The following is a 23513-nucleotide window of genomic DNA, read 5'->3' on the forward strand; positions in this document are numbered from 1 at the left end:
AGGGCTCCCCATGTTGCATTTAAACTCATGCACCAACCGTGTGCTTCACGCATTACTGTTCTCACATGCATGATCATGATGTCCCTGCACACACACACACGCGTACATGGCCTATGTCACACATACAGGCAAGTATCAGACAACCAGCACACTGCAACATGCCCTGTCTCACACAGCAATGCTTGGCCACTTACTGCTCGACTCCAGACGGGTCTGCCTCTCAAGGACCTGGACGTGGAGCGCTGGGGATGTGCGTTCCAGGACCCTCATCTGATCTTCCGACAAGTGGCCCCGGCGCCCCTTAGCATCCGCTGCCTTCAAGAGGCGCCGGGCCTTGTTGAGGGCCCTGGACCTGAAGTCCTCCCAGCGCTTCTTGACATGATGGAATAGTCTGTTCCAGCAGGGGTGGACACAGCAACTGGACCCCTGCAGATGGCTGATGTGCAGGCACCAAATGGCAGGGCACGGTGGCAGCAGGCAGGCAGGCAGCAGCACCCCCATGTCCCCCAGCACCTCCACCCCCCAGCACTGTGGGACACCTGCCAGCAGGCCCCCACTCATGTCCCCCTGTACCCCCACCCCCCAGCACTGTGGGGCACCCTCCACCAGGCCCCCACTCATGTCTCCCAGCAACCCCACCCCCCAGCAGTGCAGGGCACCTGCCAGCAGGCCCCCACTCATGTCTCCCAGCACCCCCACCCCCCAGCAGTGCAGGGCACCTGCCAGCAGTCCCCCATACATGTCCCCCCAACACCTCATGACGATCCATAATCATGGCCCCCATGCCCACTCAATACACTGCCTACGCCACCCCAGTCCGAAAACACCACCAGGTATGACATCCACCCGACAAAGAAATCACCAGCACATGATGCATCCCAAATGGCTAGTCTGCACATCAACACATATCCGTCAAACCCACACAATGACAGCATGTGAATGATAGAACACACATTGTGACATGCATGAAACCAAAGAGAGAATACCACACATTGAAGTACCAAATTATAATGTACTAAACAGAAAAGCAAGGCAATGAAATGGAACAGAAGAAAATGGAAATAATAAATGAAATCCAGCATGTCCAATAAATGAAAAAGATGCATGAAATCCAAATGAAAGGCAATCCAAAAGCAAGTCTCCAAAGTGTCAGTCTGCGAAAATAAATCCAAGGTTCCAAAATAAGAAAAAACCATTGATCCATGTGAAAAAAAATGCAAAAATCCAAATCCATTGTCAAACTATGTACAAGGTGAACATCCAGGGTCCATGTGCCCAATCCTTTAAATGAAACCTATAAAATAAAATACTACCTAATGAAGAACTATATACAAGAAGTTGGGGCATTGTCCAAGCACCCCAAAACAAAACAAAACCGAAAGGAAACTTAACACTAAAGAACTATTTACAAGGGCAGCGGGCTAGTCCGACGGCTCACTTCTGGATGTTCCGGGCCAGGGCTGTTAGGGAGAATTCTCTGTTTAGGCTGAATTTCCTAACCTAGTGAGTCCCCCAGCAGCTTTGCTGGATTTCTGGAGTTTGTTTTTTTCCATCCTGCCAAGAGTGAGACTCTTTTCCTCCCACTCTTGGACATGAATATGTGTAATTCCTTTGAATATCAATGTGTTCTATGGGCTATGGGGTCTTTTACTCCATAGGGTCTCATATGTTTTTCTATGTGTGTTACACCGCACCCTACATGCCGTAACACTGGGGCGTCCTAGCGGACCTCCACCATAGACTCCATACCCGGGGACTGACTACTGTCTCCCCGGGCATGTAAAGTCACCATTGGCTTTACTAGACCTAAATTTACTAACAGAACTAGTACAAACCATCTTATTGTGGACGTACTAGTAGGGGTAATTCGATTACTCCTGGATCTGTTATTCGAGGGGGCACTGTCCCGTCCCCCCTCGTCGCGTTTTGGCTGGTGGCAGTGGAAACTACTTGTTATGCTCTACCCCGAACATAACCCTATGGGATTCGTCCCATTGTTGGAGATTGATACTTTTCCTCGTTAATCTCTAACGTACCACCGGTCTACTTATCTTAAATAAGTTTATCGGATGGTACTTTCTGCCAGAACTCGGTTTTTAAAATGGTGTCTGTGTTCGTCTCTGTGACTCCTAAACCAAAGGTTGAGCCCTTTGTTCCACTTTTGGCGGGCCTCTGGACCGAGACCCTCCAAAGTGGTGCCATTCTGTCTGGGTTACCACAGGGGTGTGGGAGGGGGTTTAGGCACCCTGGACCGAGTTGCCTTGCCAACTCCGGTCGCACTCTGGTGTGATTGGTCCAAGTGGTGAGCCTCCCCGCTCACCACTTAGCTTGTGTTGATTGACAGCTAAGCTGAATGAATGGGGGTTTTCTGCATAAAAGCAGGGCTTTTCGGACTGGATCTTCAGAAGTCGCCACAGTACCTAAGAATCCGACGAGGGTAACGCTGAGCCGACCTGCACGACGACACTCCCGGTGGAGCCCTGCGGAACCGACTCACCACTTCCCGATGACAAAGGAGATCTCCCTGCCGGAGAGTCTCTTCCCCTGACTGGTAGGAACAACCAGTCCCCTTTGCCTTTTTCTTCGCCTCAGGACGCAGTGGTCGAATTGCCCGTGCAGAGCACCTCGGCAACCGGATAGCCACTACCTCTGTACCGTGACCAAAAGGTGGTGCCTTGTGACGGAGCACTCCGCGGCTGGTCACTTCCCTGGTGGTGCACCGGACTTCACTTTTCTTCGACGACGAGATCATCTCTACTCTTGGCAAAGACCCGACGTGCATCCACCACCAGGAACAACTGCCCCCGCCGGAGCTGTCTCTCCACAAACAAGGTACCGTGTCCGCCTGGCTTCCCTTTCGATCGGTTCGAGTGAGGTGTCTTAATCCTCTCCTTTCCGTTGGGTCGCCTCCAAGCTTTCTCACGTATTGTTCTGAACTGGTTCAATCTGCCGATAACAATTTGCTATAAAGACTCGAACGCATTTCCACTAAGAGACTTTTTGGGACACATCGCCTTGCCTCTCTCCGAGTGGGCCTGGCCTCTGAACTTTATGATCTATTGTGGTTCTTGCCTTCTTGCATTGCATTTTTCCCGTGAAGTATTGAACCGTGTTGATTTCGTAACCTGCTTATTTTTCTCTCCCGTCCTAACTAATATTAGAGTGCCATCTAGGTTGAGGCATACACCTCTGTCTGTAAATAAGTGATGCTGGTAGAACCTAGACTTGTCAAAATATCGTTAGGGGGATTGATTGTTTCTTCTTCGTAGAGTAATTGTGATTGAAGTGTTTGCCGTGATAGTGCCATAGTGTTTTCCATAGATGTTCCGTTATAAATAAATACCTTAATATCTTTACACTGAGCCTCGTTGCGTGTTTGCTTGTCTTACTGTGAAGATTTGCCCTATATTGTATACTCCACATACTGCTTAACTCTTCTTGAGGGAAGTCTGACTGCTCAGCCACAGCTACCAAGTGAATCTGTGTGGTACAGGCTGCTACCAAGTGGGTTTACTGCCAAACACCTGTAGTCCTAAATCTTTTGCAGTGGTCCCAGAGGGAACTGCACAGGTTTCTGCCTAACAAGGGCATCATCGAACTCCTGCTCAATATCCCGGATGCGGTCCTCCCCCATGGCCCAGAGGGTCCGCAGGGCCAACAACATGTTCTCCTCCAACTCCCTGAGGATTGCTTTGAGGCACTCGGCCCGCCTCAGGGCCCTCCGCATGGAGTTCTCCACCCTGACCATCGTGAGCCGTGCCTCTTCCGCCCGCTGCCGCTCCGCATCTATGGCGTGGCCCAACCGCTGCCACACGGAAGACACTTCCCGTCCTGGGTCCTCCTTCCCTCCGGCCGATGCCTGCCCCTCCGATGTCGAAGGCCCCGAGCCATCATGGCTCCCACCTCATTGCTGCTGCTGCTGTGCCTGTGCCCTGACTCCTGCTGCCTGCACATCCTCCACCGGCCGGGGTGCAGTCGTTGATGTGGCCACCCCTGCTGGACGTCCGACTCCCGACTGTGGCAGGGATGTGTCCTCCACCAGCCTGGCCGCACCGTCAGAGGCAGCTCCACAGGGCACCCAGGTGACAAATGGGTGGAAAGATGCCACGGAGGATGACTGGCGCATAGGGTGTTCAGTTGAGGAGGGGGTCAGAACAAGCTCCAGCAAACGGAGGAATCCGGCCTGGGTGACCTGTCCCAGTAGGCCGACGCGGTCAACGAGCCATTCGAGATGACGTGCAGTCTCCTCATGAAAAGACTGCAGGTCACCTTGCATGGCCCGTTGACGCAACGCCACACCAGTCAGGACAGGCTCAACCCGTACCTGGATAGCCACGTCCGCAGGCAGAGGAAGGCCAGTTGTTGTAAGCTCATCCCCTGCCTGAAAACGGGTCTGGACGTAGGCATCCCTGCTGGTGCAAGATGATGCAGTGACAGGATCAGGGACAGGATTGCACACAGGCACCTCCGCGGCAGCCTGTGCTGCCTCCTGTCCCTGGTCCTGCACTGCACCACTAGCACCAGTGGAATCCCCACCTTCAGACCCCGTCTCTGTCGCTTGCACGGCCTCCTCCTCCACCAAACCCCCCACCAACCTGGATGACTCCGTGCCATCTTCCCCCGTTGGGCCCTGTGGGGTCCCAGGTGCCCCTTATGCTGCCGAGGAGTCCAACTCCGACCTCCGCCTCTTGGACCTCCCCACGGCAGCTGCGGCCTGGGACACGGCACCGGACTCCTCACTCCCCGACGAGATGACAACCTGGGAGGGGAGCCGGGCCTTGCATCTCCGGCTGGCGGTGCTATCCCTGCCGCTGTGCTCCACAGCACCTTCTCCGCCCTCTTCATCAGTTGACGTTGAAGACAGGGAGAAATAAAAAACAGGCATCAGGGCACTGTACAATGGACACATACACACATGACAGTTGTACATGAGTGGCATTTGGAAACCTCAGACATGGCATCACAATCGACAGCACACATGTCATTTCAGCTCGCACACATGAGCCATACACGGCCATATTGCAACAGCCAACACCATCCATACACATACAACAGCATGAGCAGGCAAACGTGAGCCAGACATCACATGCAACACAGGGAGTGCACTACACATGCACACGCACCACCACACTTGCATGCATGTGTACACCTCTGGCAACTGTTGCAGTGTTCAGATTGGCATCCATGTCACATCTGCCAATCAGGCTTCCACATCCCGCTGTCACATGCATCCATGTTGCATCACTGTTGCACCCTTGTCAAATACACACACATGCACATGTACACAGTGCTGATACATGCAGCTGAAACCAACATCCATGTGTGACATCACGAACATGCCTACTTACATACACATTCATCCAAACATGTGTGCCCACACATCTGCATTTGGCATGCAAGCCTACACACACAAGCACCATCCATGTCTCACAAATGAGAGCCCTCGCATGTGTTAGCCTCACGGCCCTGTACACCCCCCCATACTTGGCCCCATAAAAACACATGTCCAACCTGCACACTACTGGCACACCACCACATGCACAGCTTACAATCATGATGCATGTACACTTACCGCTCGACTCCAGACGGGTCTCCCTCTCAAGGACCTGGACGTGGAGCTCTGGGGATATGCGTTCCAGGACCCTCATCTGATCTTCCGACAAGTGGCCCCGGCGCCCCTTAGCATCCGCTGCCTTCAAGAGGCACCAGGCCTTGTTGAGGGTCCTGGACCTGAAGTCCTCCCAGCGCTTTTTGACATGATGGAATAGTCGGACTGCCACCCCCTCTGCGTTGATTGCAGTCACGATGTCCGTCCAGATCCGAGTCCGTCCTTCCTTGTTGGCGCGCAAACTTCCGAAGAGGGCATCATACTGCCCCAGGACTTGCTCCACCAGGACACCAACTTCAGTGGCAGTGAAGCTGGTGCCCCTCTGCCTCTCTGGCCGGGGGTTGCCAGTGGTGCCAGATGTTGCAGTGCTCGACATGACAACCCCAGAGGCAGGAGTGGGTGGGCAACTGGGTCCTGGGGCTGGTCTGTGGAGCGATGGAATCCCAGTCGGGAGTCTTCGGTTCCAGCAGGGGTGGTCAAAGCAACAGCACCCCTGGCTGATGTGCAGGCAGCAAATGGCAGGGCACGTGGGCAGTAGGCAATCAGGCAGCAGCAGATGGCAGGTGGGAGCGTGCTCGGGAATCTGGGGGGCAGTAATTCGGCCTTCTGGGCAGGAACGTGGTCTTTCGTGTGCTTACGCGTGGCCAGCTTGATATGGAGTGATTTGGCACATGAAAATACAGCACGTCTGCGTGTAATTCGAGGAAAGGGCCTTAGCGCGTAAGCGCGTCAGCACACGTACGCGAAATCATTGGCCCAAAGGCCCCCAGTGTGTAGGCGCGTCTATGACTTTACGCGCACGTGCGTTTTCCATGGCGCGTAGAAAAAATAAGCACGTCAGAGTGTCATAGCGTGCAATTGGTGGAAAGGGCCTCAGTGCATATGTGCGTTTGTGACGTGCGTGCGCGGGCGCTTCCCTGTACACGGGTGCATGTTACACGTCCAATGACTGCACGTCAGAGTGTCAGCTCGTATAATTGGAGGATAGGGCCTTAGCGCGTACACGCGGAAGTGACGCTGGACGTGTGGGCATGTTTAAAAGGTACGTGTAGAACGCCATTTCCTTGTACGTGCTTTTCGTGGAGAGCGAGTGGGTGAAATCTGTACTTCTTGTCGGTTCACACGCGATTTACTTCACGGCGTTCCAAGTTCGTACTGCCTGTTACCTCTGACAGCTTTTTCTCTTTTTGTCTTTTTCCTGGGCCTGTTTCCTCAAACAACGTTCACTTCTTCTGTTGTCCTGTCTCCTCAGACAGCGTACAATTCTTCTTTTGGCAGGGGTGTTGCCAACGCACACACGCGCGTATTTTTCACGCGATTTTTCCTGGCAGACGGTGAGTCGTGCACGTATTTAACATCTGTGCTTGCCCCGTGTGTTGCGTACCCCTTCAGAGGTCAGTCTAGGCTGCGTGTGACACGCATACGTTCATTTTTGTGTTTCTGGGTACCACAGCATAGTGCAGGTTTATTTTTCCACGCACGTGGTCTAGGAGGGGTTGCGTGCACATTATCTCCCTTTTTTGGGGTGCCTGTGCGTTGCGTGACCTGTCATCTTCCCCCAGGGGTCACATACAGCCTTGCTAGAGCACTAGGGTACGAATTCCATCTAGTACCCTACCCCTTTGACCCCCAATTGCCCAGGACAATAGTTTACTGCAACTCCCATACGCACAACAACATCAGTGCCATGGTTGGGAGGCGAGCACGCGATAAGGGTGGCAAAGGTGGCCGAGCCTCAAGAGGTGGCCGTGGTGGATACGATAGGGGACGTGGCCGGAACTTGCCGGGTGCCCCTAGCCCCCCATTTGTGGGTGACCAGTCGGGGACACCCATGCCCCCCCCCGGTTGAGGGTAACGTGGCTGACACCATCCCTGCTCAGCCCTTGTTGGACCAGCCCATTGTGGCACCAGACCTGGCACAGGGTGACTCCATGGCTGACTTCCAGGTCAGCAGGACTAGGCCACATGTGGTGGTGCACGTTGGTGTCACCAGGCCAGGTGGATCAGGGGCAGCTATGTCATCTGCTGCCCCGAGTAGGCAGGGTGGGGAGGCTGCAGGGGCAGCTGCGGCTCCATCCACCCCAGCTCTGAGTCTGCCAGCCAGGACAGTGTCGGTCCCAGTCCATCCTGCTGACGTTCCCCCTGACTACATCACACTTCAGCTAATGCCTGCACCAAGTCCCATGGTGAGTGTTCATTCCCACACTCCTAGTCCACAGTCCACCGGGGCTCCTGCCCCTAGTGTCCAGAGCGGCGTAGGACACTCAGGATCCCCACCACCTTCCAAGAGGAAGAGTGCTCGTCCAGTACAGGCTGATGCCCCAGACATGGCTACACAGTCCGGCCCACCAAGGAAGCCCAGCTTCAATCAGGCCGAACTTGATGCACTTGTGGAGTATGTGTCCGCACATGACAGCAAAATGGTGATTACTGCAGGGTGCAAGACCACACCTGCACAACGTCAGGCACACTGGCAGACCATCGCGGACATCATAACTGCCCTTGGATTCGTGAGGCGCACAGCTAATGATTGCTACAAGCGCTGGAATGACCTGAAGCGCAGGGCAAAGAAAAAGCTGGCCTCAAGTCATGCCGCAACTCTAGTGACTGGAGGTGGGTCTCCAGCAGAGGACATTGAACTCACTCCACATGAGTATGTTGCTGGGACCTATGTCACGGAGGAACAGATCCAAGGCGTGGGAGACCTGCCAGGTTACGAGGCATTATCCGGTGAGTGCACATGCATGTGTGTGTCATCCATGTGCATGGTGTGTGTGTGAGGGCTTCTGATTGAGTGCCAGGTGAGGGTGTGTGTGCCTGAGTGGTTTGGGTCACCCATGTGCTTCATCCAATACATTCTGCGCACCAGGATTTGGGTATTGCAGTATCCCTTCTGGCAACAGTAGACATTCAGCCCAACCTCACGCCAGTTCCCCTTGAAGTGTCATCTTGCCAAAACATAGTTGCGTATTATTCTGTGTTCATTCAGGCTGATTGTTTGCATTCCACCACTTTCACTAGGCATTTCTCAGTCCTATTGTCACATGTGTGACATGGCTACGGTACATGCCATCTGTGTGATGGCATGTGTCATGTATGTGTAATGGACATGCCAATCACAGGCCAATGTGTGATGGCACTGCTAGCCAGCATGCAGCAAATGTGTTGGTCTTCCATCTTGGTGTCATCAATGTGTGCCATTTGCCTCCCCTTCATACGCAGTGACGGTGCATGCATGGGAGGGTTATAGTCATGTGGGACATGTGTCCATGAAGTACTGTTTCTGTTGCTTCTCAGCCCTAATTGTGTGCCATGGTGCTAATGCCTGTTCCCATTTCTTTTCTTTCATGTCTTTGCAGGGGATGACGCACTTGATACTGCTCGGGTTGTGGAGATGGTGCAGACCCAGGAGGGGTCTCAGGCCCGACCGGGCACCAGTGAGGGACGTGGTGTGGTGGTGGGTGAGAACCCACACTTGCTGCAGACCATTATCTCAAGGGGTGTCTCTGGGTGCACCTCCCCCGAGCTCTATTCAGGTGTCGATTCGGATGATGAGACCTATGTGCGGTCGCAGGTAAGTGTTTCTGGGAGGGATTCTGTACTGTCCAACCCACCTGCACCAAGGGTAGAACCCTCAATGGGGATGTCAGTGTTGGTAGGTCTGCCTTTGGTGGTTACGGATGCAGGGTCACACTCCGCAACATCTGATCCTGTTCCTGGGCCAGCAGATCAGAGGGGGAATGCAGTCCTGCAGCCTCAGGCAGTGCCGGCACAGCAAGGCGCAGTTCGCCTTGCTCCAGACAGGTGTGGTGCCCGCCGACGCAGTGGCCGTACGCCACCTGGCAATACCGCATGGGAGCAATCCATATACGGTATGGCAAACAAACAGGCAGCATCATCTGAGATGATGGCTCAGGCCATGGATAGGGTGGCCACTTCCAATGTCCACCAAGAAAGGCTGATGGAACAACTACAGCAGGCAACAGAATCCATTTGCCAGTCACACAGGGAGGACATGTTGGCGTCCAACAGGGACAGATGGGTGGCACTGGAGACTCTGCGGGAAGCCATTTCTATTGAGTCCCAGGGCCACAGGGAAGCCCTGAGGGTGGAACTCTGTCAGCTCAGGGTGACTCTTGTTGAGCTTGAGGCTTCAACTGACATGAGGACAGAACAGCAGCTGGAGCGGCTCACACGTACGCTCTCAGCAGAGATGCAGGCAACTAGGGAGGAGGTCCGGGCATCCCGTGAGTTGTTGCATGGGGACCTCCGCACGATTATCCTCCAGAACCAGACCTTCCACACCCGCATGCTTGCTGCCATGGAGGACCAGACCCGGGCTTTGCGTGGGCTGCCTCCCATAGTGCCACCACCTCCTGATGCAGCTGCAGAGGGTGAGGAGAGCGACAGAAGCGAATCTCTCACAATAGGGTAGCCGTGCAGGCCATGAGCCCATGGAGGTGTTTTTTTTTTTTGCAAGATCCACACAGGTGGGTTTTGGTGTGCACCTGTCCTCCGACCTCCTGGGTGGCCTCCGCCACCCCCCCTGGCCCATTCATGGCCATTTTTGATTTTTGATTTTTGATTCTTTTGACAGTGTGTTGCCTTGTGTGGCTCCCGTGGGCATACGCTGTATTGTGGCTGGGCACATGCAGGCTTGTCCTGAATTTGGGTTAGATGCTTGGGTTTGTGTGACACACACCCCTCCTGCTTCCCGTTTCCATGGGCTTGCAAAGGGGGTGCCCAAGTGACATTGACTTACACAGTGACGTTGGACTCCCATGAGCTGTGTGGGCAGTAGGTAGGCAATACTGTGTATACATTCCTAGTGCATATTGTTGTTGTATTGTACACTACATGGTGTATTGATATGTGCCTCTGCATCCATCTCATCCTCCTAATTTGCAGGTTCATTTCTCATGTCTTCACAAGGCGGTCTACTTTGGAAATGGAGTCCATGTTGTGAGCAGTGCACCTACACTTTTGCGTGGCACTAACACTGTACAGTTGGAAGTGTTCGAAGTGCTGGCATTATCAGGTAGTGAGACTACCATTTTTTTTAATCGTACTGTCATGTTTATGGTAGGTTGGAGGTTGTGTAGGTGATTAGTATTATTGGTAAATATTTGGTAATGTGTGTTGTTGGTCTTGCATTACTGTGAGCATTTCATATGTGGCCAGTTTCCATTAGGGACACTGTAGTTTGTGACACTTGTGTCATGTTGTGGGGATTAATTTGTTTGCTCTCGCATAGCATGACATGCCATGGTGTGTTGTGTGGCGGTGCCGGGAGGGGTTGGGTGACATGGCACTGTTCTCATGTTGTATTTTGCAAGTGGGTATTCATTTTTGATGCATAGAAGTGTGTCTTTTGATGACACTGCATTGGTGGTGCTTGTGTAGGTAGGGATGCACACATTGTGACACTTCCAGGTGAACAATCTCAGGCTGCTATGGTTCTGACAGTTGACTGTCCCTTAATTCATCAGAATTGTCAGATTGAGTCATCATTGATTGTCAGATGGTATGTGCCAGGGCTGTGTGCACTCCACAGGGGTGTGATTTCTATGTGAAGTAATTAGCCACCAGCTGCGTACGGGCTGCCTCACCCCGTGCCCTTTCCCCTCCTATGCGCAGCGGGCGTGCATGTGGTTGGGGACGTGGGGGCACCACCATGTCCACAGCCAGGCCCCGGCGTGTTGCAACAGTGTGCAGGACACATGCTGCCACTATGATCCTGCACACTACTGGGGGAGCGTATAACAGCTGCCCGTCAGAACGGTCAAGGGAGCGAAAGCGTGACTTGAGCACTCCGAATGTGCGCTCCACTATGCCCCGGGTTGCAATATGGGCTGTGTTGTATCTTACCTCGGGAGGCGTCATGGGGTTCCGAATTGGCGTCATCATGTGGGTGCTGAGGGGGTAGGCACTGTCCCCTGGGGAGGTGGTGATGGGGATCATTAGTGGGGTAGGCACATTACTCTGTATCTGTCATGCATGCGTGTGCTGTGGCATTTATACTCACCAAGCAGCCATGCATCGCCATGCCGCCCAACTTCCATGTCCCGGTTTAGGGTTGACATCCTGTAAATGAAGCTGTCGTGGGTGGACCCTGGATAGTTGGCATATACTGAGGTGATGATTCCCTTGGCATCACATACTACCTGGACGTTGATGGAATGCCAGTGCTTGCGGTTTCTATAGATGTGCTCAGATGCCCTGGGGGGACGTAGAGCCACATGTGTGCAATCAATGGCACCTAGCACTTTGGGGAATTGTGCCACCCTGTAGAAATCCTGGCTGACAGCCTGCCTTTCTGCAGGTGTTCTGGGCAGGTATATGTGCCTGCGGACTGATGAGCGTGCAGTGATGATGGCCAACACCTGGTGTAGGCACCGTGACTGCGTGGCCTGTGACAACCCCCCCCCCCCACTATGGCACATGTCCGCTGAAATGATCCGGTAGCCAAGAAGTGCAGTACATTGAGGACCTTCTCCAGGGGGCTCAGTGCTTGGGAGCACAGGGTGGGTGATGTGAGGTCATCCTCCCACTCACTGACCAGGTCGAGTATTATGTGAGGTGGAAACCTGTACCTCCCATACACCTGGTCATCAGGCATACCAAAAAGGCTGGTTCTGGGTGTGAAGATTCTGGCCCTGACTATCCTCCTCCTCCTCCTGCGGTATCCCGCGGCCACTGCTGCTAGGAACGTTATATATTCATCCTGGCGTCTGAGCTTGTTTGTTGTTTGCGCGCACTTTTATGCTGTGCGGGACGTGCGCCTGCTTCATGCTGGCGTACGTGTTTCCGGATTGGACCTTTTTTTTGGGCGCGTTGTAGGCGACCGTGGAAATCTTCCCGACCACCCCAGGAATACACATAACACGCTCTCCCAGGCCCAGTCGCAAGTGTGGAAGTTCACGCGAACCTGTAATACACGTACCCTGCTGATATTGCGTGTGGAAGTTCATGCGAACCCTGTAATACACGTACCCTGCTAATATCGTGTGTGGAAGTTCACGCGGACCCATAATACACGTACCCTGATGAAACCGTGTGTAAGACTACCCGCGCACCCCTGAAATACACGTACACAGGCAAATCGCACTGCTGGGGGGTGGGGGTGCAGGGAGACATGAGTGGGGGCCTGGTGGAGGGTGCCTCTGGATGCTGGGGGGTGGGGGTGCTGGGAGACATGAGTGGGGGCCTGGTGGAGGGTGCCCCTGACTGCGGGGGGGTGGGGGGGTGGGAGACATGAGTGGGGGCCTGGTGGAGGGTGCCCCTGACTGCTGGGGGGTGGTGGTGCAGGGGGACATGAGTGGGGGCCTGGTGGAGGGTGCCCCTGACTGCTGGGGGGTGGGGGTGCAGGGAGACATGAGTTGGACATGAGTGGGGCCTGGTGGAGGGTGCCCCTGGATGCTGGGGGGTGGGGGTGCTGGGAGACATGAGTGGGGGCCTGGTGGAGGGTGCCCCTGGATGCTGGGGGGTAGGGGTGCTGGGTGATATGAGTGGGGGCCTGGTGGAGGGTGCCCCTGACTGCTGGGGGGTGGTGGTGCAGGGGGACATGAGTGGGGGCCTGGTGGAGGGTGCCCCTGACTGCTGGGGGGTGGTGGTGCAGGGGGACATGAGTGGGGGCCTGGTGGAGGATGCCCCTGGATGCTGGGGGGTGGTGGTGCAGGGGGACATGAAGTGGGGGCCTGGTGGAGGGTGCCCCTGACTGCTGGGGGGTGGGGGTGCTGGGAGACATGAGTGGGGGCCTGGTGGAGGGTGCCCCTGACTGCTGGGGGGTGGGTGGGGTGGGAGACATGAGTGGGGGCCTGGTGGAGGGTGCCCCTGACTGCTAGGGGGTGGGAGGGTGGGAGACATGAGTGGGGGCCTGGTGGAGGGTGCCCCTGACTGCTGGGGGGTGGGGGTGCTGTGAGACATGAGTGGGGGCCTGGTGGAGGGTGCCCCTGACTGCTGGGGGGCGGGGGGGTTGGGAGACATGAATGGGGGCCTGGTGGAGGGTGCCCCTGACTGCTGGGGGGTGGGAGTGCTGTGAGACATTAGTGGGGCCTGGTGGAGGGTGCCCCTGACTGCTGGGGGGTGGGGGTGCAGGGGGACATGGGTTGGACATGAGTGGGGCCTGGTGGAGGGTGACCCTGGATGCTGGGGGGTGGGGGTGCTGGGAGACATGAGTGGGGGCCTGGTGGAGGGTGCCACTGGATGCTGGGGTGTGGGGGTGCTGGGAGACATGAGTGGGGGCCTGGTGGAGGGTGCCCCTGGATGCTGGGGGCTGGGGGTGCTGGGAGACATGAGTGGGGGCCTGGTGGAGGGTGCCCCTGGATGCTGGGGGGTGGGGGTGCTGGGAGACATGAGTGGGGGCCTGGTGGAGGGTGCCCCTGACTGCTGGGGGGTGGGAGGGTGGGAGACATGAGTGGGGGCCTGGTGGAGGGTGCCCCTGACTGCTGGGTGGTGGGGGGGGAGACATGAGTGGGGGCCTGGTGGAGAGTGCCCCTGACTGCTGGGGGGTGTGGGGGTGGGAGACATGAGTGGGGGCCTGGTGGAGGGTGCCCCTGACTGCTGGGGGGTGGGAGGGTGGGAGACATGAGTGGGGGCCTGGTGGAGGGTGCCCCTGACTGCTGGGTGGTGGGGGGGGAGACATGAGTGGGGGCCTGGTGGAGGGTGCCCCTGACTGCTGGGGGGGGTGGGAGACATGAGTGGGGGCCTGGTGGAGGGTGCCCCTGACTGCTGGAGGGTGGTGGTGCAGGGGGACATGAGTGGGGGCCTGGTGGAGGGTGCCCCTGACTGCTGGGGGGTGGGGGTGCAGGGAGACATGAGTTGGACATGAGTGGGGCCTGGTGGAGGGTGACCCTGGATGCTGGGGAGTGGGGGTGATCAGAGACATGAGTGGGGGCCTGGTGGAGGCTGCCCCTGGATGCTGGGGGGTGGGGGTGCTGGGAGACATGAGTGGGGCCTGGTGGAGGGTGCCCCTGACTGCTGGGGGGTGGGGGGGGGGTGGGAGACATGAGTGGGGGCCCGGTGGAGGGTGCCCCTGGATGCTGGGGGGTGGGGGTGCTGGGAGACATGAGTGGGGGCCTGGTGGAGGGTGCCCCTGACTGCTGGGGGGTGGGGGGGCTGGGAGACATGAGTGGGGGCCTGGTTGAGGGTTCCCCTGACTGCTGGGGGGTGGGGGGTGGGAGACATGAGTGGGGACCTGGTGGAGGGTGCCCCTGACTGCTGGGGCGTGGTGGTGCAGGGGGACATGAGTGGGGGCCTGGTGGAGGGTGCCCCTGACTGCTGGGGGGTGGGGGTACAGGGAGACATGAGTTGGACATGAGTGGGGCCTGATGGAGGGTGCCCCTGGATGCAGGGGGGTGGGGGTGCTGGGAGACATGAGTGGGGGCCTGGTGGAGGGTGCCCCTGGATGCTGGGGGGTGGGGGTGCAGGGGGACATGAGTGGGGGCCTGGTGGAGGGTGCCCCTGACTTCTGGCGGGTGGTGGTGCAGGGGGACATGAGTTGGACATGAGTGGGGCCTGGTGGAGGGTGCCCCTGGATGCTGGGGGGTGGGGGGGGTGGGAGACATGAGTGGGAGCCTGGTGGAGGGTGCCCCTGGATGCTGGGGGGTGAGGGTGCAGGGAGACATGAGTGGGGGCCTGGTGGAGGGTGCCCCTGGATGCTGGGGGGTGGGGGTGCTGGGAGACATGAGTGGGGGCCTGGTGGAGGGTGCCCCTGGATGCTGGGGGGTGGGGGTGCAGGAAGACATGAGTGGGGGCCTGGTGGAGGGTGCCCTTTGATGCTGGGGGGTGGTGGGGTGGGAGACATGAGTGGGGGCCTGGTGGAGGGTGCCCCTGGATGCTTGGGGGTGGGGGTGCTGGGAGACATGCGTTGGTGGGCAGTAGTGCAAGGTGACATGTGGGTTGGCTGGGGGGCATGGCCATGGTGGATGGGCTGCCTGGGGACATGTGCAGGGGTGCAGGGTAGTCCCCTGTGGTGTGGGCCGCCTGGAGGGTGTAGAGGGAACATCTGGGAGGACCCACATGGCCAATTCACGTGTAGGACTCCCCAGCACCCCCGAAATACACGTAGGCTGCTGGATTCGCGTGTGGAATTTCCCGTGCACCTGGAGTACACGTACCCTGCTGAAATCGCGTGTGGAACTTCACGCGCACACCGAAATACACGTACCCTGAAAATTTGCGTGTGAAACTTGCCGCGCACCTTGGAATAAAAGTACCCTGCTGAAATCACGTGTGAAACTTCACACGCACCCCGAAGTACACGTACAACGGACAATCGCGTGTGGAACTTCCCGCGCATCCCGAAATACACATACCCAGGCCAATCGCGTGTGGAACTTCCCGCGCACACCGAAATACACGCACACGCTATTTTTCACACAGCGGGTGTCCGTGTTTGTCGGTACCCCTTTGCACCTCATTTGTCCTAGAGGGCCACAGTATGGATCATTCATCATAGCTGTATATAGGTGCTTTCTGTAAGCGCACATTTTGGCGCACATTTATTTCAGGCGCAGGGACGCTACCGCCTGCTTTCTTGTGGCGGACTTGTTTGGCCCTGTGCGCGTCTTTGACCGTGCGCTGGTTTGCCCTATTCGATTCCATGAATACGAGTTGTAGGCGAGCGTGTCGGCGTTCTGCGCACTTGCCTCCTGTACTACCCCCGTGACGCCCATATTTTCACGCGTTGTTTCCCATTCCGAGTGTTACGCCCCGTGTTCCGCCTACTTTTATTATGTGCGCCGCGCTATGTGCGATTTCGCTGTGGCCGTAGCGCACGCCGTTGGATGACCTGTGCGCAGGCGTGCGCCGCGCACTTTTTCAGCGCACATCCAATATTTTTCTCGCACACGGACTTCCATGAATCAATGTGCCCTGGTTTCCCTGCGATTTTCCACTTGCACTGCGAATCGCATGTTTTGGCACCTTTGCGCCAGAATTTTCGGGGCACATTAATTCCATGAATGGGCTTGATAGTGTTTACATGGCGAACTAAACCACTGTAAAAAAAATCCAAATAATGCTATTTCTGGCAATTAGGAAACTGCACTGATGTGTGTAGAGATTAATTAATCTGTTTGTGTTATTCGCAGCTCCTAGTCAGGATTGTCAAAGGAGAGCTGTGCCTCTGGTGCGAGCAAAGCTTTTCCAACCAACAGCATGAAAACAAGAGAAGCGATGGGGGACTGGGAGGAACCTCCCGAGGAAGCCAAGGTAAACAGAGTAACTAACGCGAGGCTTCAGTTAATTAAAAGAAACTGACTGTGTGTCCCCGGGTGCCACTTAATATGAAGTACTGTAACTTTTTAATTGTAATGAGAGCATATTTTCATGACTTGGCTGCAACCCAATGTGCTGACTGGTCGTGCTAGGGAATTCATTAACTCAAGCAGAAGTGCATCGATTGCACACTTCCTTAGGGGATGGGTGTAACGGAAACAGCAGTGTTATTTTATAATTAAACATTGACTCTTGATGGAAAGGACGATACACTTTTCAGAAATCTATAGCAGTTAACACTTGCACTGGGCGGAGAAGGGCCAGTTTGACCAACGATAGTACATACTGTTAAGTGAAGACCTTTATCAGAGACTTGGATTATCTAGCACAAAAAATCGACTATAAAACAAGCAATGGCAAAGCAAAGAGCTTTGGCTCTCGTGAAGGCATGGAATAGGTGTTATCTAGGCACTACCATTATGACACTGGCCATTAGGCGGCAGCAGCTGGACAATGGTCTGAATACCTAAGCATATGATATCAGTGCCTGGCAAATGTCTGTACAGAAACCAAAACTGTTCTTTGCCAATGGGCCTCATTACAAGTGTGCCGGTCCGGTAACAACGATGCTGGTAAGCCTAGCAGTACTGTTGTTACTGGACCGGCACACTACGACGGCACGGTCAGACCTGGCGGGCGGAACGGCACCCGCCCGCAGAGTTTCACGGAAGCACCGGTACAGTTAATAACTGTGCCGGTGGTCTTGTGCTCTCCATTCCCAGTGAGTCCTATGGGACTCAAATGGGAATTGGAATGGGGATTAACATTTTCCGGCACCTGACTTCACAAACCGACGGGGCTGTAAAGCGCCGGTGTTTCCGGGAAGACAAGCGCTGGAAAAATTGGCAAGCCCGGTTTACCGGCACGGTTACCGCCGGACTTGTAATGAGGCCCAACGTGTTTTAACAGGACTTCAGGCCTGGGGACAGACACTCAAGTACCTGAAGGCACACTTGGTTAAGACATATTTATTACGCCAGTAGTACCTTTACAGCTAGGATTAAGCCATTAACTCTCTGAAGACTGCTTTGAAATGGCACTGGCAGGCACGCCACAGAACAAAGCTTGATGTTATTTCATGCTCACAGAGATCCCAGGGGGATGTGTTTTGGGCAGGGAGGAGCAGGCAGGTAGTGGGTGGGAATGGCCATAGGAACTAGCATTGCCAGGCGCGGTCAATTGGTGGTTAAATAACCAATCAACACCCAGATGCTGCATGCAGCTTCTCATGTCTCTCCTTTGTCCTACCTTCCCTTTCCATGTCAAGTTTCGGCTTATAGGCAGTGCATTTGAGCGCAATTAAATAGCCAAAACTAAAAAGTGCTTCATTCAGGAAACAAATTCTTTATTTTAGTTGTCCCATGCAATTAATCAATGTAATAGGTGCAGCGGACACTTGTCATTGTATGCAAATAAAACACATACTATTATTTATTTATTTATTTTTGTATTCATAGAACGCACAAAGCCCGCAGGCATCCAGGCACTGGTTACAGAGGGCAGGGCGAGGAGGGAAGGGTAGCATCAAAGTACAGGGGTTTCAGTTGAACAGTCGAGTACTGAGCTGTTTTCTAAATGGCCAATGTGCAGTTTCATCCCCCAGATGGGGCGGCAGGGCGTTCATCACATCAAAGCCCAATTTCATCAGTGCATTATCAGAGAGGCGTATGTTAGCACAACCTGTGGTATTAATTCTATACTCTCAACCCACCCACTCATATCTCTGCAGCACTCTGACACTGGCAATCCCTAGCAGCAAAAGGAAAGAATTGCAGTACTAGGACTTGGGCTTTCCATTGGCATAGCCTACAAGCACTGCAGTGGTAGAGACAATAGTAGTGCATTGATGCTGCTAGGCACAATTGAGTAGTAGCACTTCAGGTTGGGAAAGCTCACGAGGTAAGTGGTCATCGCTGGCATGGGGCCAGCCTGAACTTCACAAGCTCCTAAGTATCCGCTCGTCTGTCACTTGCAGTTCATAGGTCGATAAGCATTACATTGGTTAATAATGGCACCTGCTATTAGAAGTTGGAAAATCTGACATGAAGTGTTGTATTGGAGAAGAAAGTGTTGTTGGTATAATTCAGAGCACACTTGGCGTGACTGGGTGACCTGGCCTTTTGGGTTGTCCATGTATGTATTTTCCTTAACAACTAATGGGCCGCCAGTCCTAAACTGATCCCTATATATGGTAGGACACCTTCCATTCCTTCCTGGATGGAATATTTTGCTTTAGGTATTTCTGTTGTCGCGGTTTACAAGATTGGCACTTCTGTGTTAGCTTTTTTAACTTTTTGGAGTCTTTTTATGTTCCTTTTTACATTGCCATTCTAGCACTGTAGTCCGGAACACCCCATGAAGTCAAAGGTTTGTATTGACATGGTCAGCAATGGGGAAGTGGCACACAGACATCTCACAGTAAGATCATGTCCAGACTGGAAAATAGACTGGCTTGCAAAAACAAGACTAGGAAACAGTCCTTCTCATGCTACACTGCGCTCCTCTGGAACTCCATCGCGGTGGCAACAGGGGCTGCTTCAAGTCTCCTTCAGTTAAGAAAAGAACTGAAGGCCTGGTTCTACAAACATCCCCTTGGTGTAACCTAGATTCCAGCTATCTTGTGCACTCCCAATCCACATATTGTATAGTCATAGTTATTACTAACTAGCGGTACCACCCGGTGTTGCACGGATCTGTAGCTGACATGCACATGGGGGATCTGCTATAGCCTTATGTATGTTTTATTGTGCCATAACTTCCTATTTTTGCAAAATTGCCAATCGCCCGAAATCGCCTATACCGATAGCACAGGGCCAGACCCCGCTCCACCCCTTTGCAGGGCAAATGGGTGGGGTTGGTCAAATTTCACTATCGTCAGTACACCCCAGACTGGTATGCCAAAGTTGTGTCCTAACTTCCTTTTTTTGGTTATGTCGCTAAATCAGCAATCTACCAAAATCACCTATACTGATAGCACAGGGCCAGACCCCGCTCCACCCCTTTGCAGTGTGAATGGGTGGGGTTGGTCAGATTTCACTATCGACAGTACACCCCAGACTGGTATGTTGACCTCAGGTCAAAATTTCAGCCCACCAACTGTTGTGGGGCTGGAGCCAACAATCGCAAAATCAGTAATCTCCCAAAGTTGCCTATGCTGATAGCACAGGGCCAAACCCAGCCCTGTGCAGGGTGAATGGGTGGGGTTGGTAAAATTTCACTATTGCCAGTACACCCCCAGTCTGGTATGCCTATCTTGGGCCAAACTTTCAGCCTACCAACTGTTATGGGGTTGGAGCCAACCCCGAACATATGGACACGCTTTCACAAATATATATATAGATGACATGTTATATTCTCGCTACCAATGCTCTGGAGATGAGGCCGGCATGATTCAAATGAAGCTGCCTGAGACGCTCATATCAGTCAGACCTGCATGGCCTCTGCATTTTAGACAGGCTCAATGAGTGCATGGTGATGGGCCATGCAACAGGGATCATTGGGTGGAGGTACACGTGGATCTAGCACCACTCACACATCTGTGCTTCAAAGCATTGCTGAACAGACACCACCCCTGACTTCTACACTTCGCCCATGTCCCTGGCTACACTTATAGGCTTGGCAAATGAGAGCAAGAGGTAGCACTGGGAACTGCAGGCACACCATGCAAACTACAGGCAGTCGTCTGGCTCAGCTACTCTGACCCATGCTTAAAAATTAGGCAGTTTTGTGTCTTTGTGTGTGTTCTCCAAGCAATCCTGTGCGAGTATGTGGGTGCAGGTGAACATGCAGGGGAGAGACTCAGGGGGTCATTTTTATTTAAATGCAAATTGCATCCAGGGAACCGCGAATGTTAGCACTTACTTGCTGTCGGAACCCTGCATGCAATTTTCCACTTTACTTGGGCAAGGCTGAGTGAAAAAATAGATAGTAAAACCAGAGAAAATCACCTTTGCTCTTTACTTTTACTCTCTATCTTGTAAAATATTAAACACTGCCTGCAAATTACACTTTGCAGATGGTGTCTGCCAATCAGGGCCGGTACTACCACTAGGCAAGATTAGGCGCTTGCCTATAATGTGAAAATGTTAGAGCAGCAAATGCAGCCGAAGGTAATAACAATGTATACATTTTTTGTATGCATATATTTATTATTCACTCTCTCAAGTCGTCTCGACTACTTAAAGCAGCACTCTCAGCACTGTCTGCAGCAACAGGCAGCGCAGCAGGCACCATGAAGTTCTGGTTGGGTGTGGGCACTGTGCTGTGTGCAGGGTCTCAGGCCACACCTGCGCATTAGCACTGCAAGTGCCCTCGTGAGGCTCGTGCAAATGTTCTTCTTCTTCTGGACGGTCCGTGGCCCACCCTGCACTAGCTGCAGCCTGCTGCTGTTTGTGGCATCCCTGCCTGAGAGAGACTCAGACACACTCACAGGCAGGTGAGGTGCCCTATAGTTTTGTAATTGTTCTGCCTCTCGGTCTCAGCAATAGCTGTATTGGCATAGAGTAAAGAAAGAGCAAATTGGAGCAGGTGGAAGTTCATGGATTGCTGGCTGACAGTGCTAATTTCCAGCCTATTCAGTGCTGCTTACATTCAGTTGGCATTAAACAAGTCCAAAACCCCAGAACACATTTTAGTTTCATTAAATGAGGGTGCAGAATACAGGACTAGAAAAACAGTTTGGCACCATGGACTGCTTACCTTGGTCTCCTATCTATGATCGGGTGAGTATGAGGGAGATTTTTACCCTTGTACATTCAACCTCCCTCCGCTCCACCCCCACATGCCTTCAATGACTGAGGAAATCTTTCCTCTGCTATAGGCCCTCTGCAAATGAGTCTTCATGCTGTCAGGGCTCAACTTCCCTACAACACACCCAAACAAGGCTATCATCCTGTACAGGTTTTCAGTGTAGCTGGCATTAGCAGCTGGGGTTATAACTGTCACTCTGCTGGTTTCACCTGATGTTGAGTACAGCTTCTCCTGTAGTCTTGCTCAATAAGGAGTCTGCAATGGAAATGCACCCGCTGATAGTTACATAGATTTGTTAATGCACTTGGATAGGTTTGTGGGACCCCCGCTTACCCCTAAGAGATTTTCTTTCACCTGTGTATATAATTGGCTTTAGAGGGCTGTGATTACATGCTGCGCTTTACAACTTTCGCTAGACAATGCGTGGTCAAACATTCCAATCATAATGATGGGTTTTTTCAAGTCTTCTTTCTTTCCCAGCATTGTGCAGCTATAGCAAATGCAACATTTCTTATCAGTGATTTAAGCAGCCGGCAGCAGCAGGTGAAGATAGGTAGTTAAGAAATCCAGCATGCATTTTATACACCATCGGCGCGTGATGGGGCAAGATTAAAAGAAAGAAAAAAGTGTGTGCATATGTGTTGTGAGTGTGATATGTGTGTATGGAGGGAGAATGTGTGTATACATGTATGGGTGTGTACGTGCAAGAGGGAATGTGTGTGTACATGTGTGTGCATGAAAGAGAGCATGCCATGTGAGAGAGAGTGTGCCATAGCCAACCATTCTCTCCACAAAAGAAGGGCAGTTGCCTCAGTACTGGTATCAACTAGAAAAGCTTTATTGTTTGTTAGACTTTGAACACAATGGTAAATGGTAGATCACCAAATTGGAAGAATGGATATTTGTCGGGAGCGATGGGGCAGAACGCCCCTCTCCCCTGTCCCTGATCCGTGCAAGCATGTCTGCTGCAACATACATCAATTTCTCTAAAGCTGTCTCCAGTCTTTTGTCTATAGAGCACCTTTCAAAGTCCTTGTGCTTGCTCGATAGTTTTCTTACTCGAGCCAGTCTTGTGTACACTGCTTTACTGTTGGTCAGTTCAGGACACCCGAAATAAGGCTGGGACGTTCACTGAAACCTTCTTTATGTGACATAGTGGAGCTGTTTAAATCACAGTATGCTTTTCTTAGTCTGGTTTGATTGTCTCTTTAAATTCCAGGGTTGGAGCCTGGGAGCTGTAGGGGGAGTGTTGGTGTGTTCATGCCACTCTGCCCTTCGGGATGAAATATACGTACCTCTTAAATTAAGTGCTCAGTCTTGATCTGATCGAGTACCTGGAGTGAGGGGCAGCAATCTGACAGTTTGCCTAGGGTGTCAAAATTCCTTGCACCGGTCCTGTTGCCAATGAATGCCTATGAACTTCCCCTGCTCTTCAGGATGGATTCCACACAAATCCATTTGTTTTATGCTTACATGAAAATGTTGTGCAGGTATAAAATGTGATGCTCTTCCAACACGGAAGAGGAAAATGTGGAGGAGGCGCAAACCTCGCTTTGTACCATTATTCCCTGCAAGGAATCGAAAATGGGTGGAAGCTTTCATTTTGTGATCCAGCCCATCATAAAATGACACCCTCCGGGGGTTATTTTCTATCAAATGCGAATTGCATAAAGGAAACCGCCAACATTTGTACTTAAATGCTTTTGGGTCCCCTTCTTGCAATTTTAAACATGGGCCTCATTACAAGTTTGGAGGTAGCCATGCCTGTAATACAGGTAGGCTACCTCCAAACTTGTGAAAATGTCTGGCACCCGCAAATGGGCAATTACTGGGGTATTCTGGCCCCGCCGGAGCCGGTAATTGCCCTTTAGCGGGT

General features: G+C 53.4%; 1 long non-coding RNA gene across 1 annotated transcript in view; it reads left to right on the plus strand.

Moving 5' to 3' along the window:
* LOC138521329 (uncharacterized) overlaps window positions 1-23513 on the plus strand; it is a 286380-nt gene that overhangs the window by 163162 nt on the left and 99705 nt on the right. Inside the window, exon 3 of the long non-coding RNA XR_011283015.1 lies at window positions 16702-16822. This is a non-coding gene — a long non-coding RNA (uncharacterized lncRNA). The remainder of the gene's footprint in view (window positions 1-16701; window positions 16823-23513) is intronic.

The sequence above is a fragment of the Ambystoma mexicanum genome, chromosome 1q (assembly GCF_040938575.1).
Source record: "Ambystoma mexicanum isolate Mex_15411 chromosome 1q, UKY_AmexF1_1, whole genome shotgun sequence".
Lineage (NCBI taxonomy): Eukaryota > Metazoa > Chordata > Amphibia > Caudata > Ambystomatidae > Ambystoma > Ambystoma mexicanum.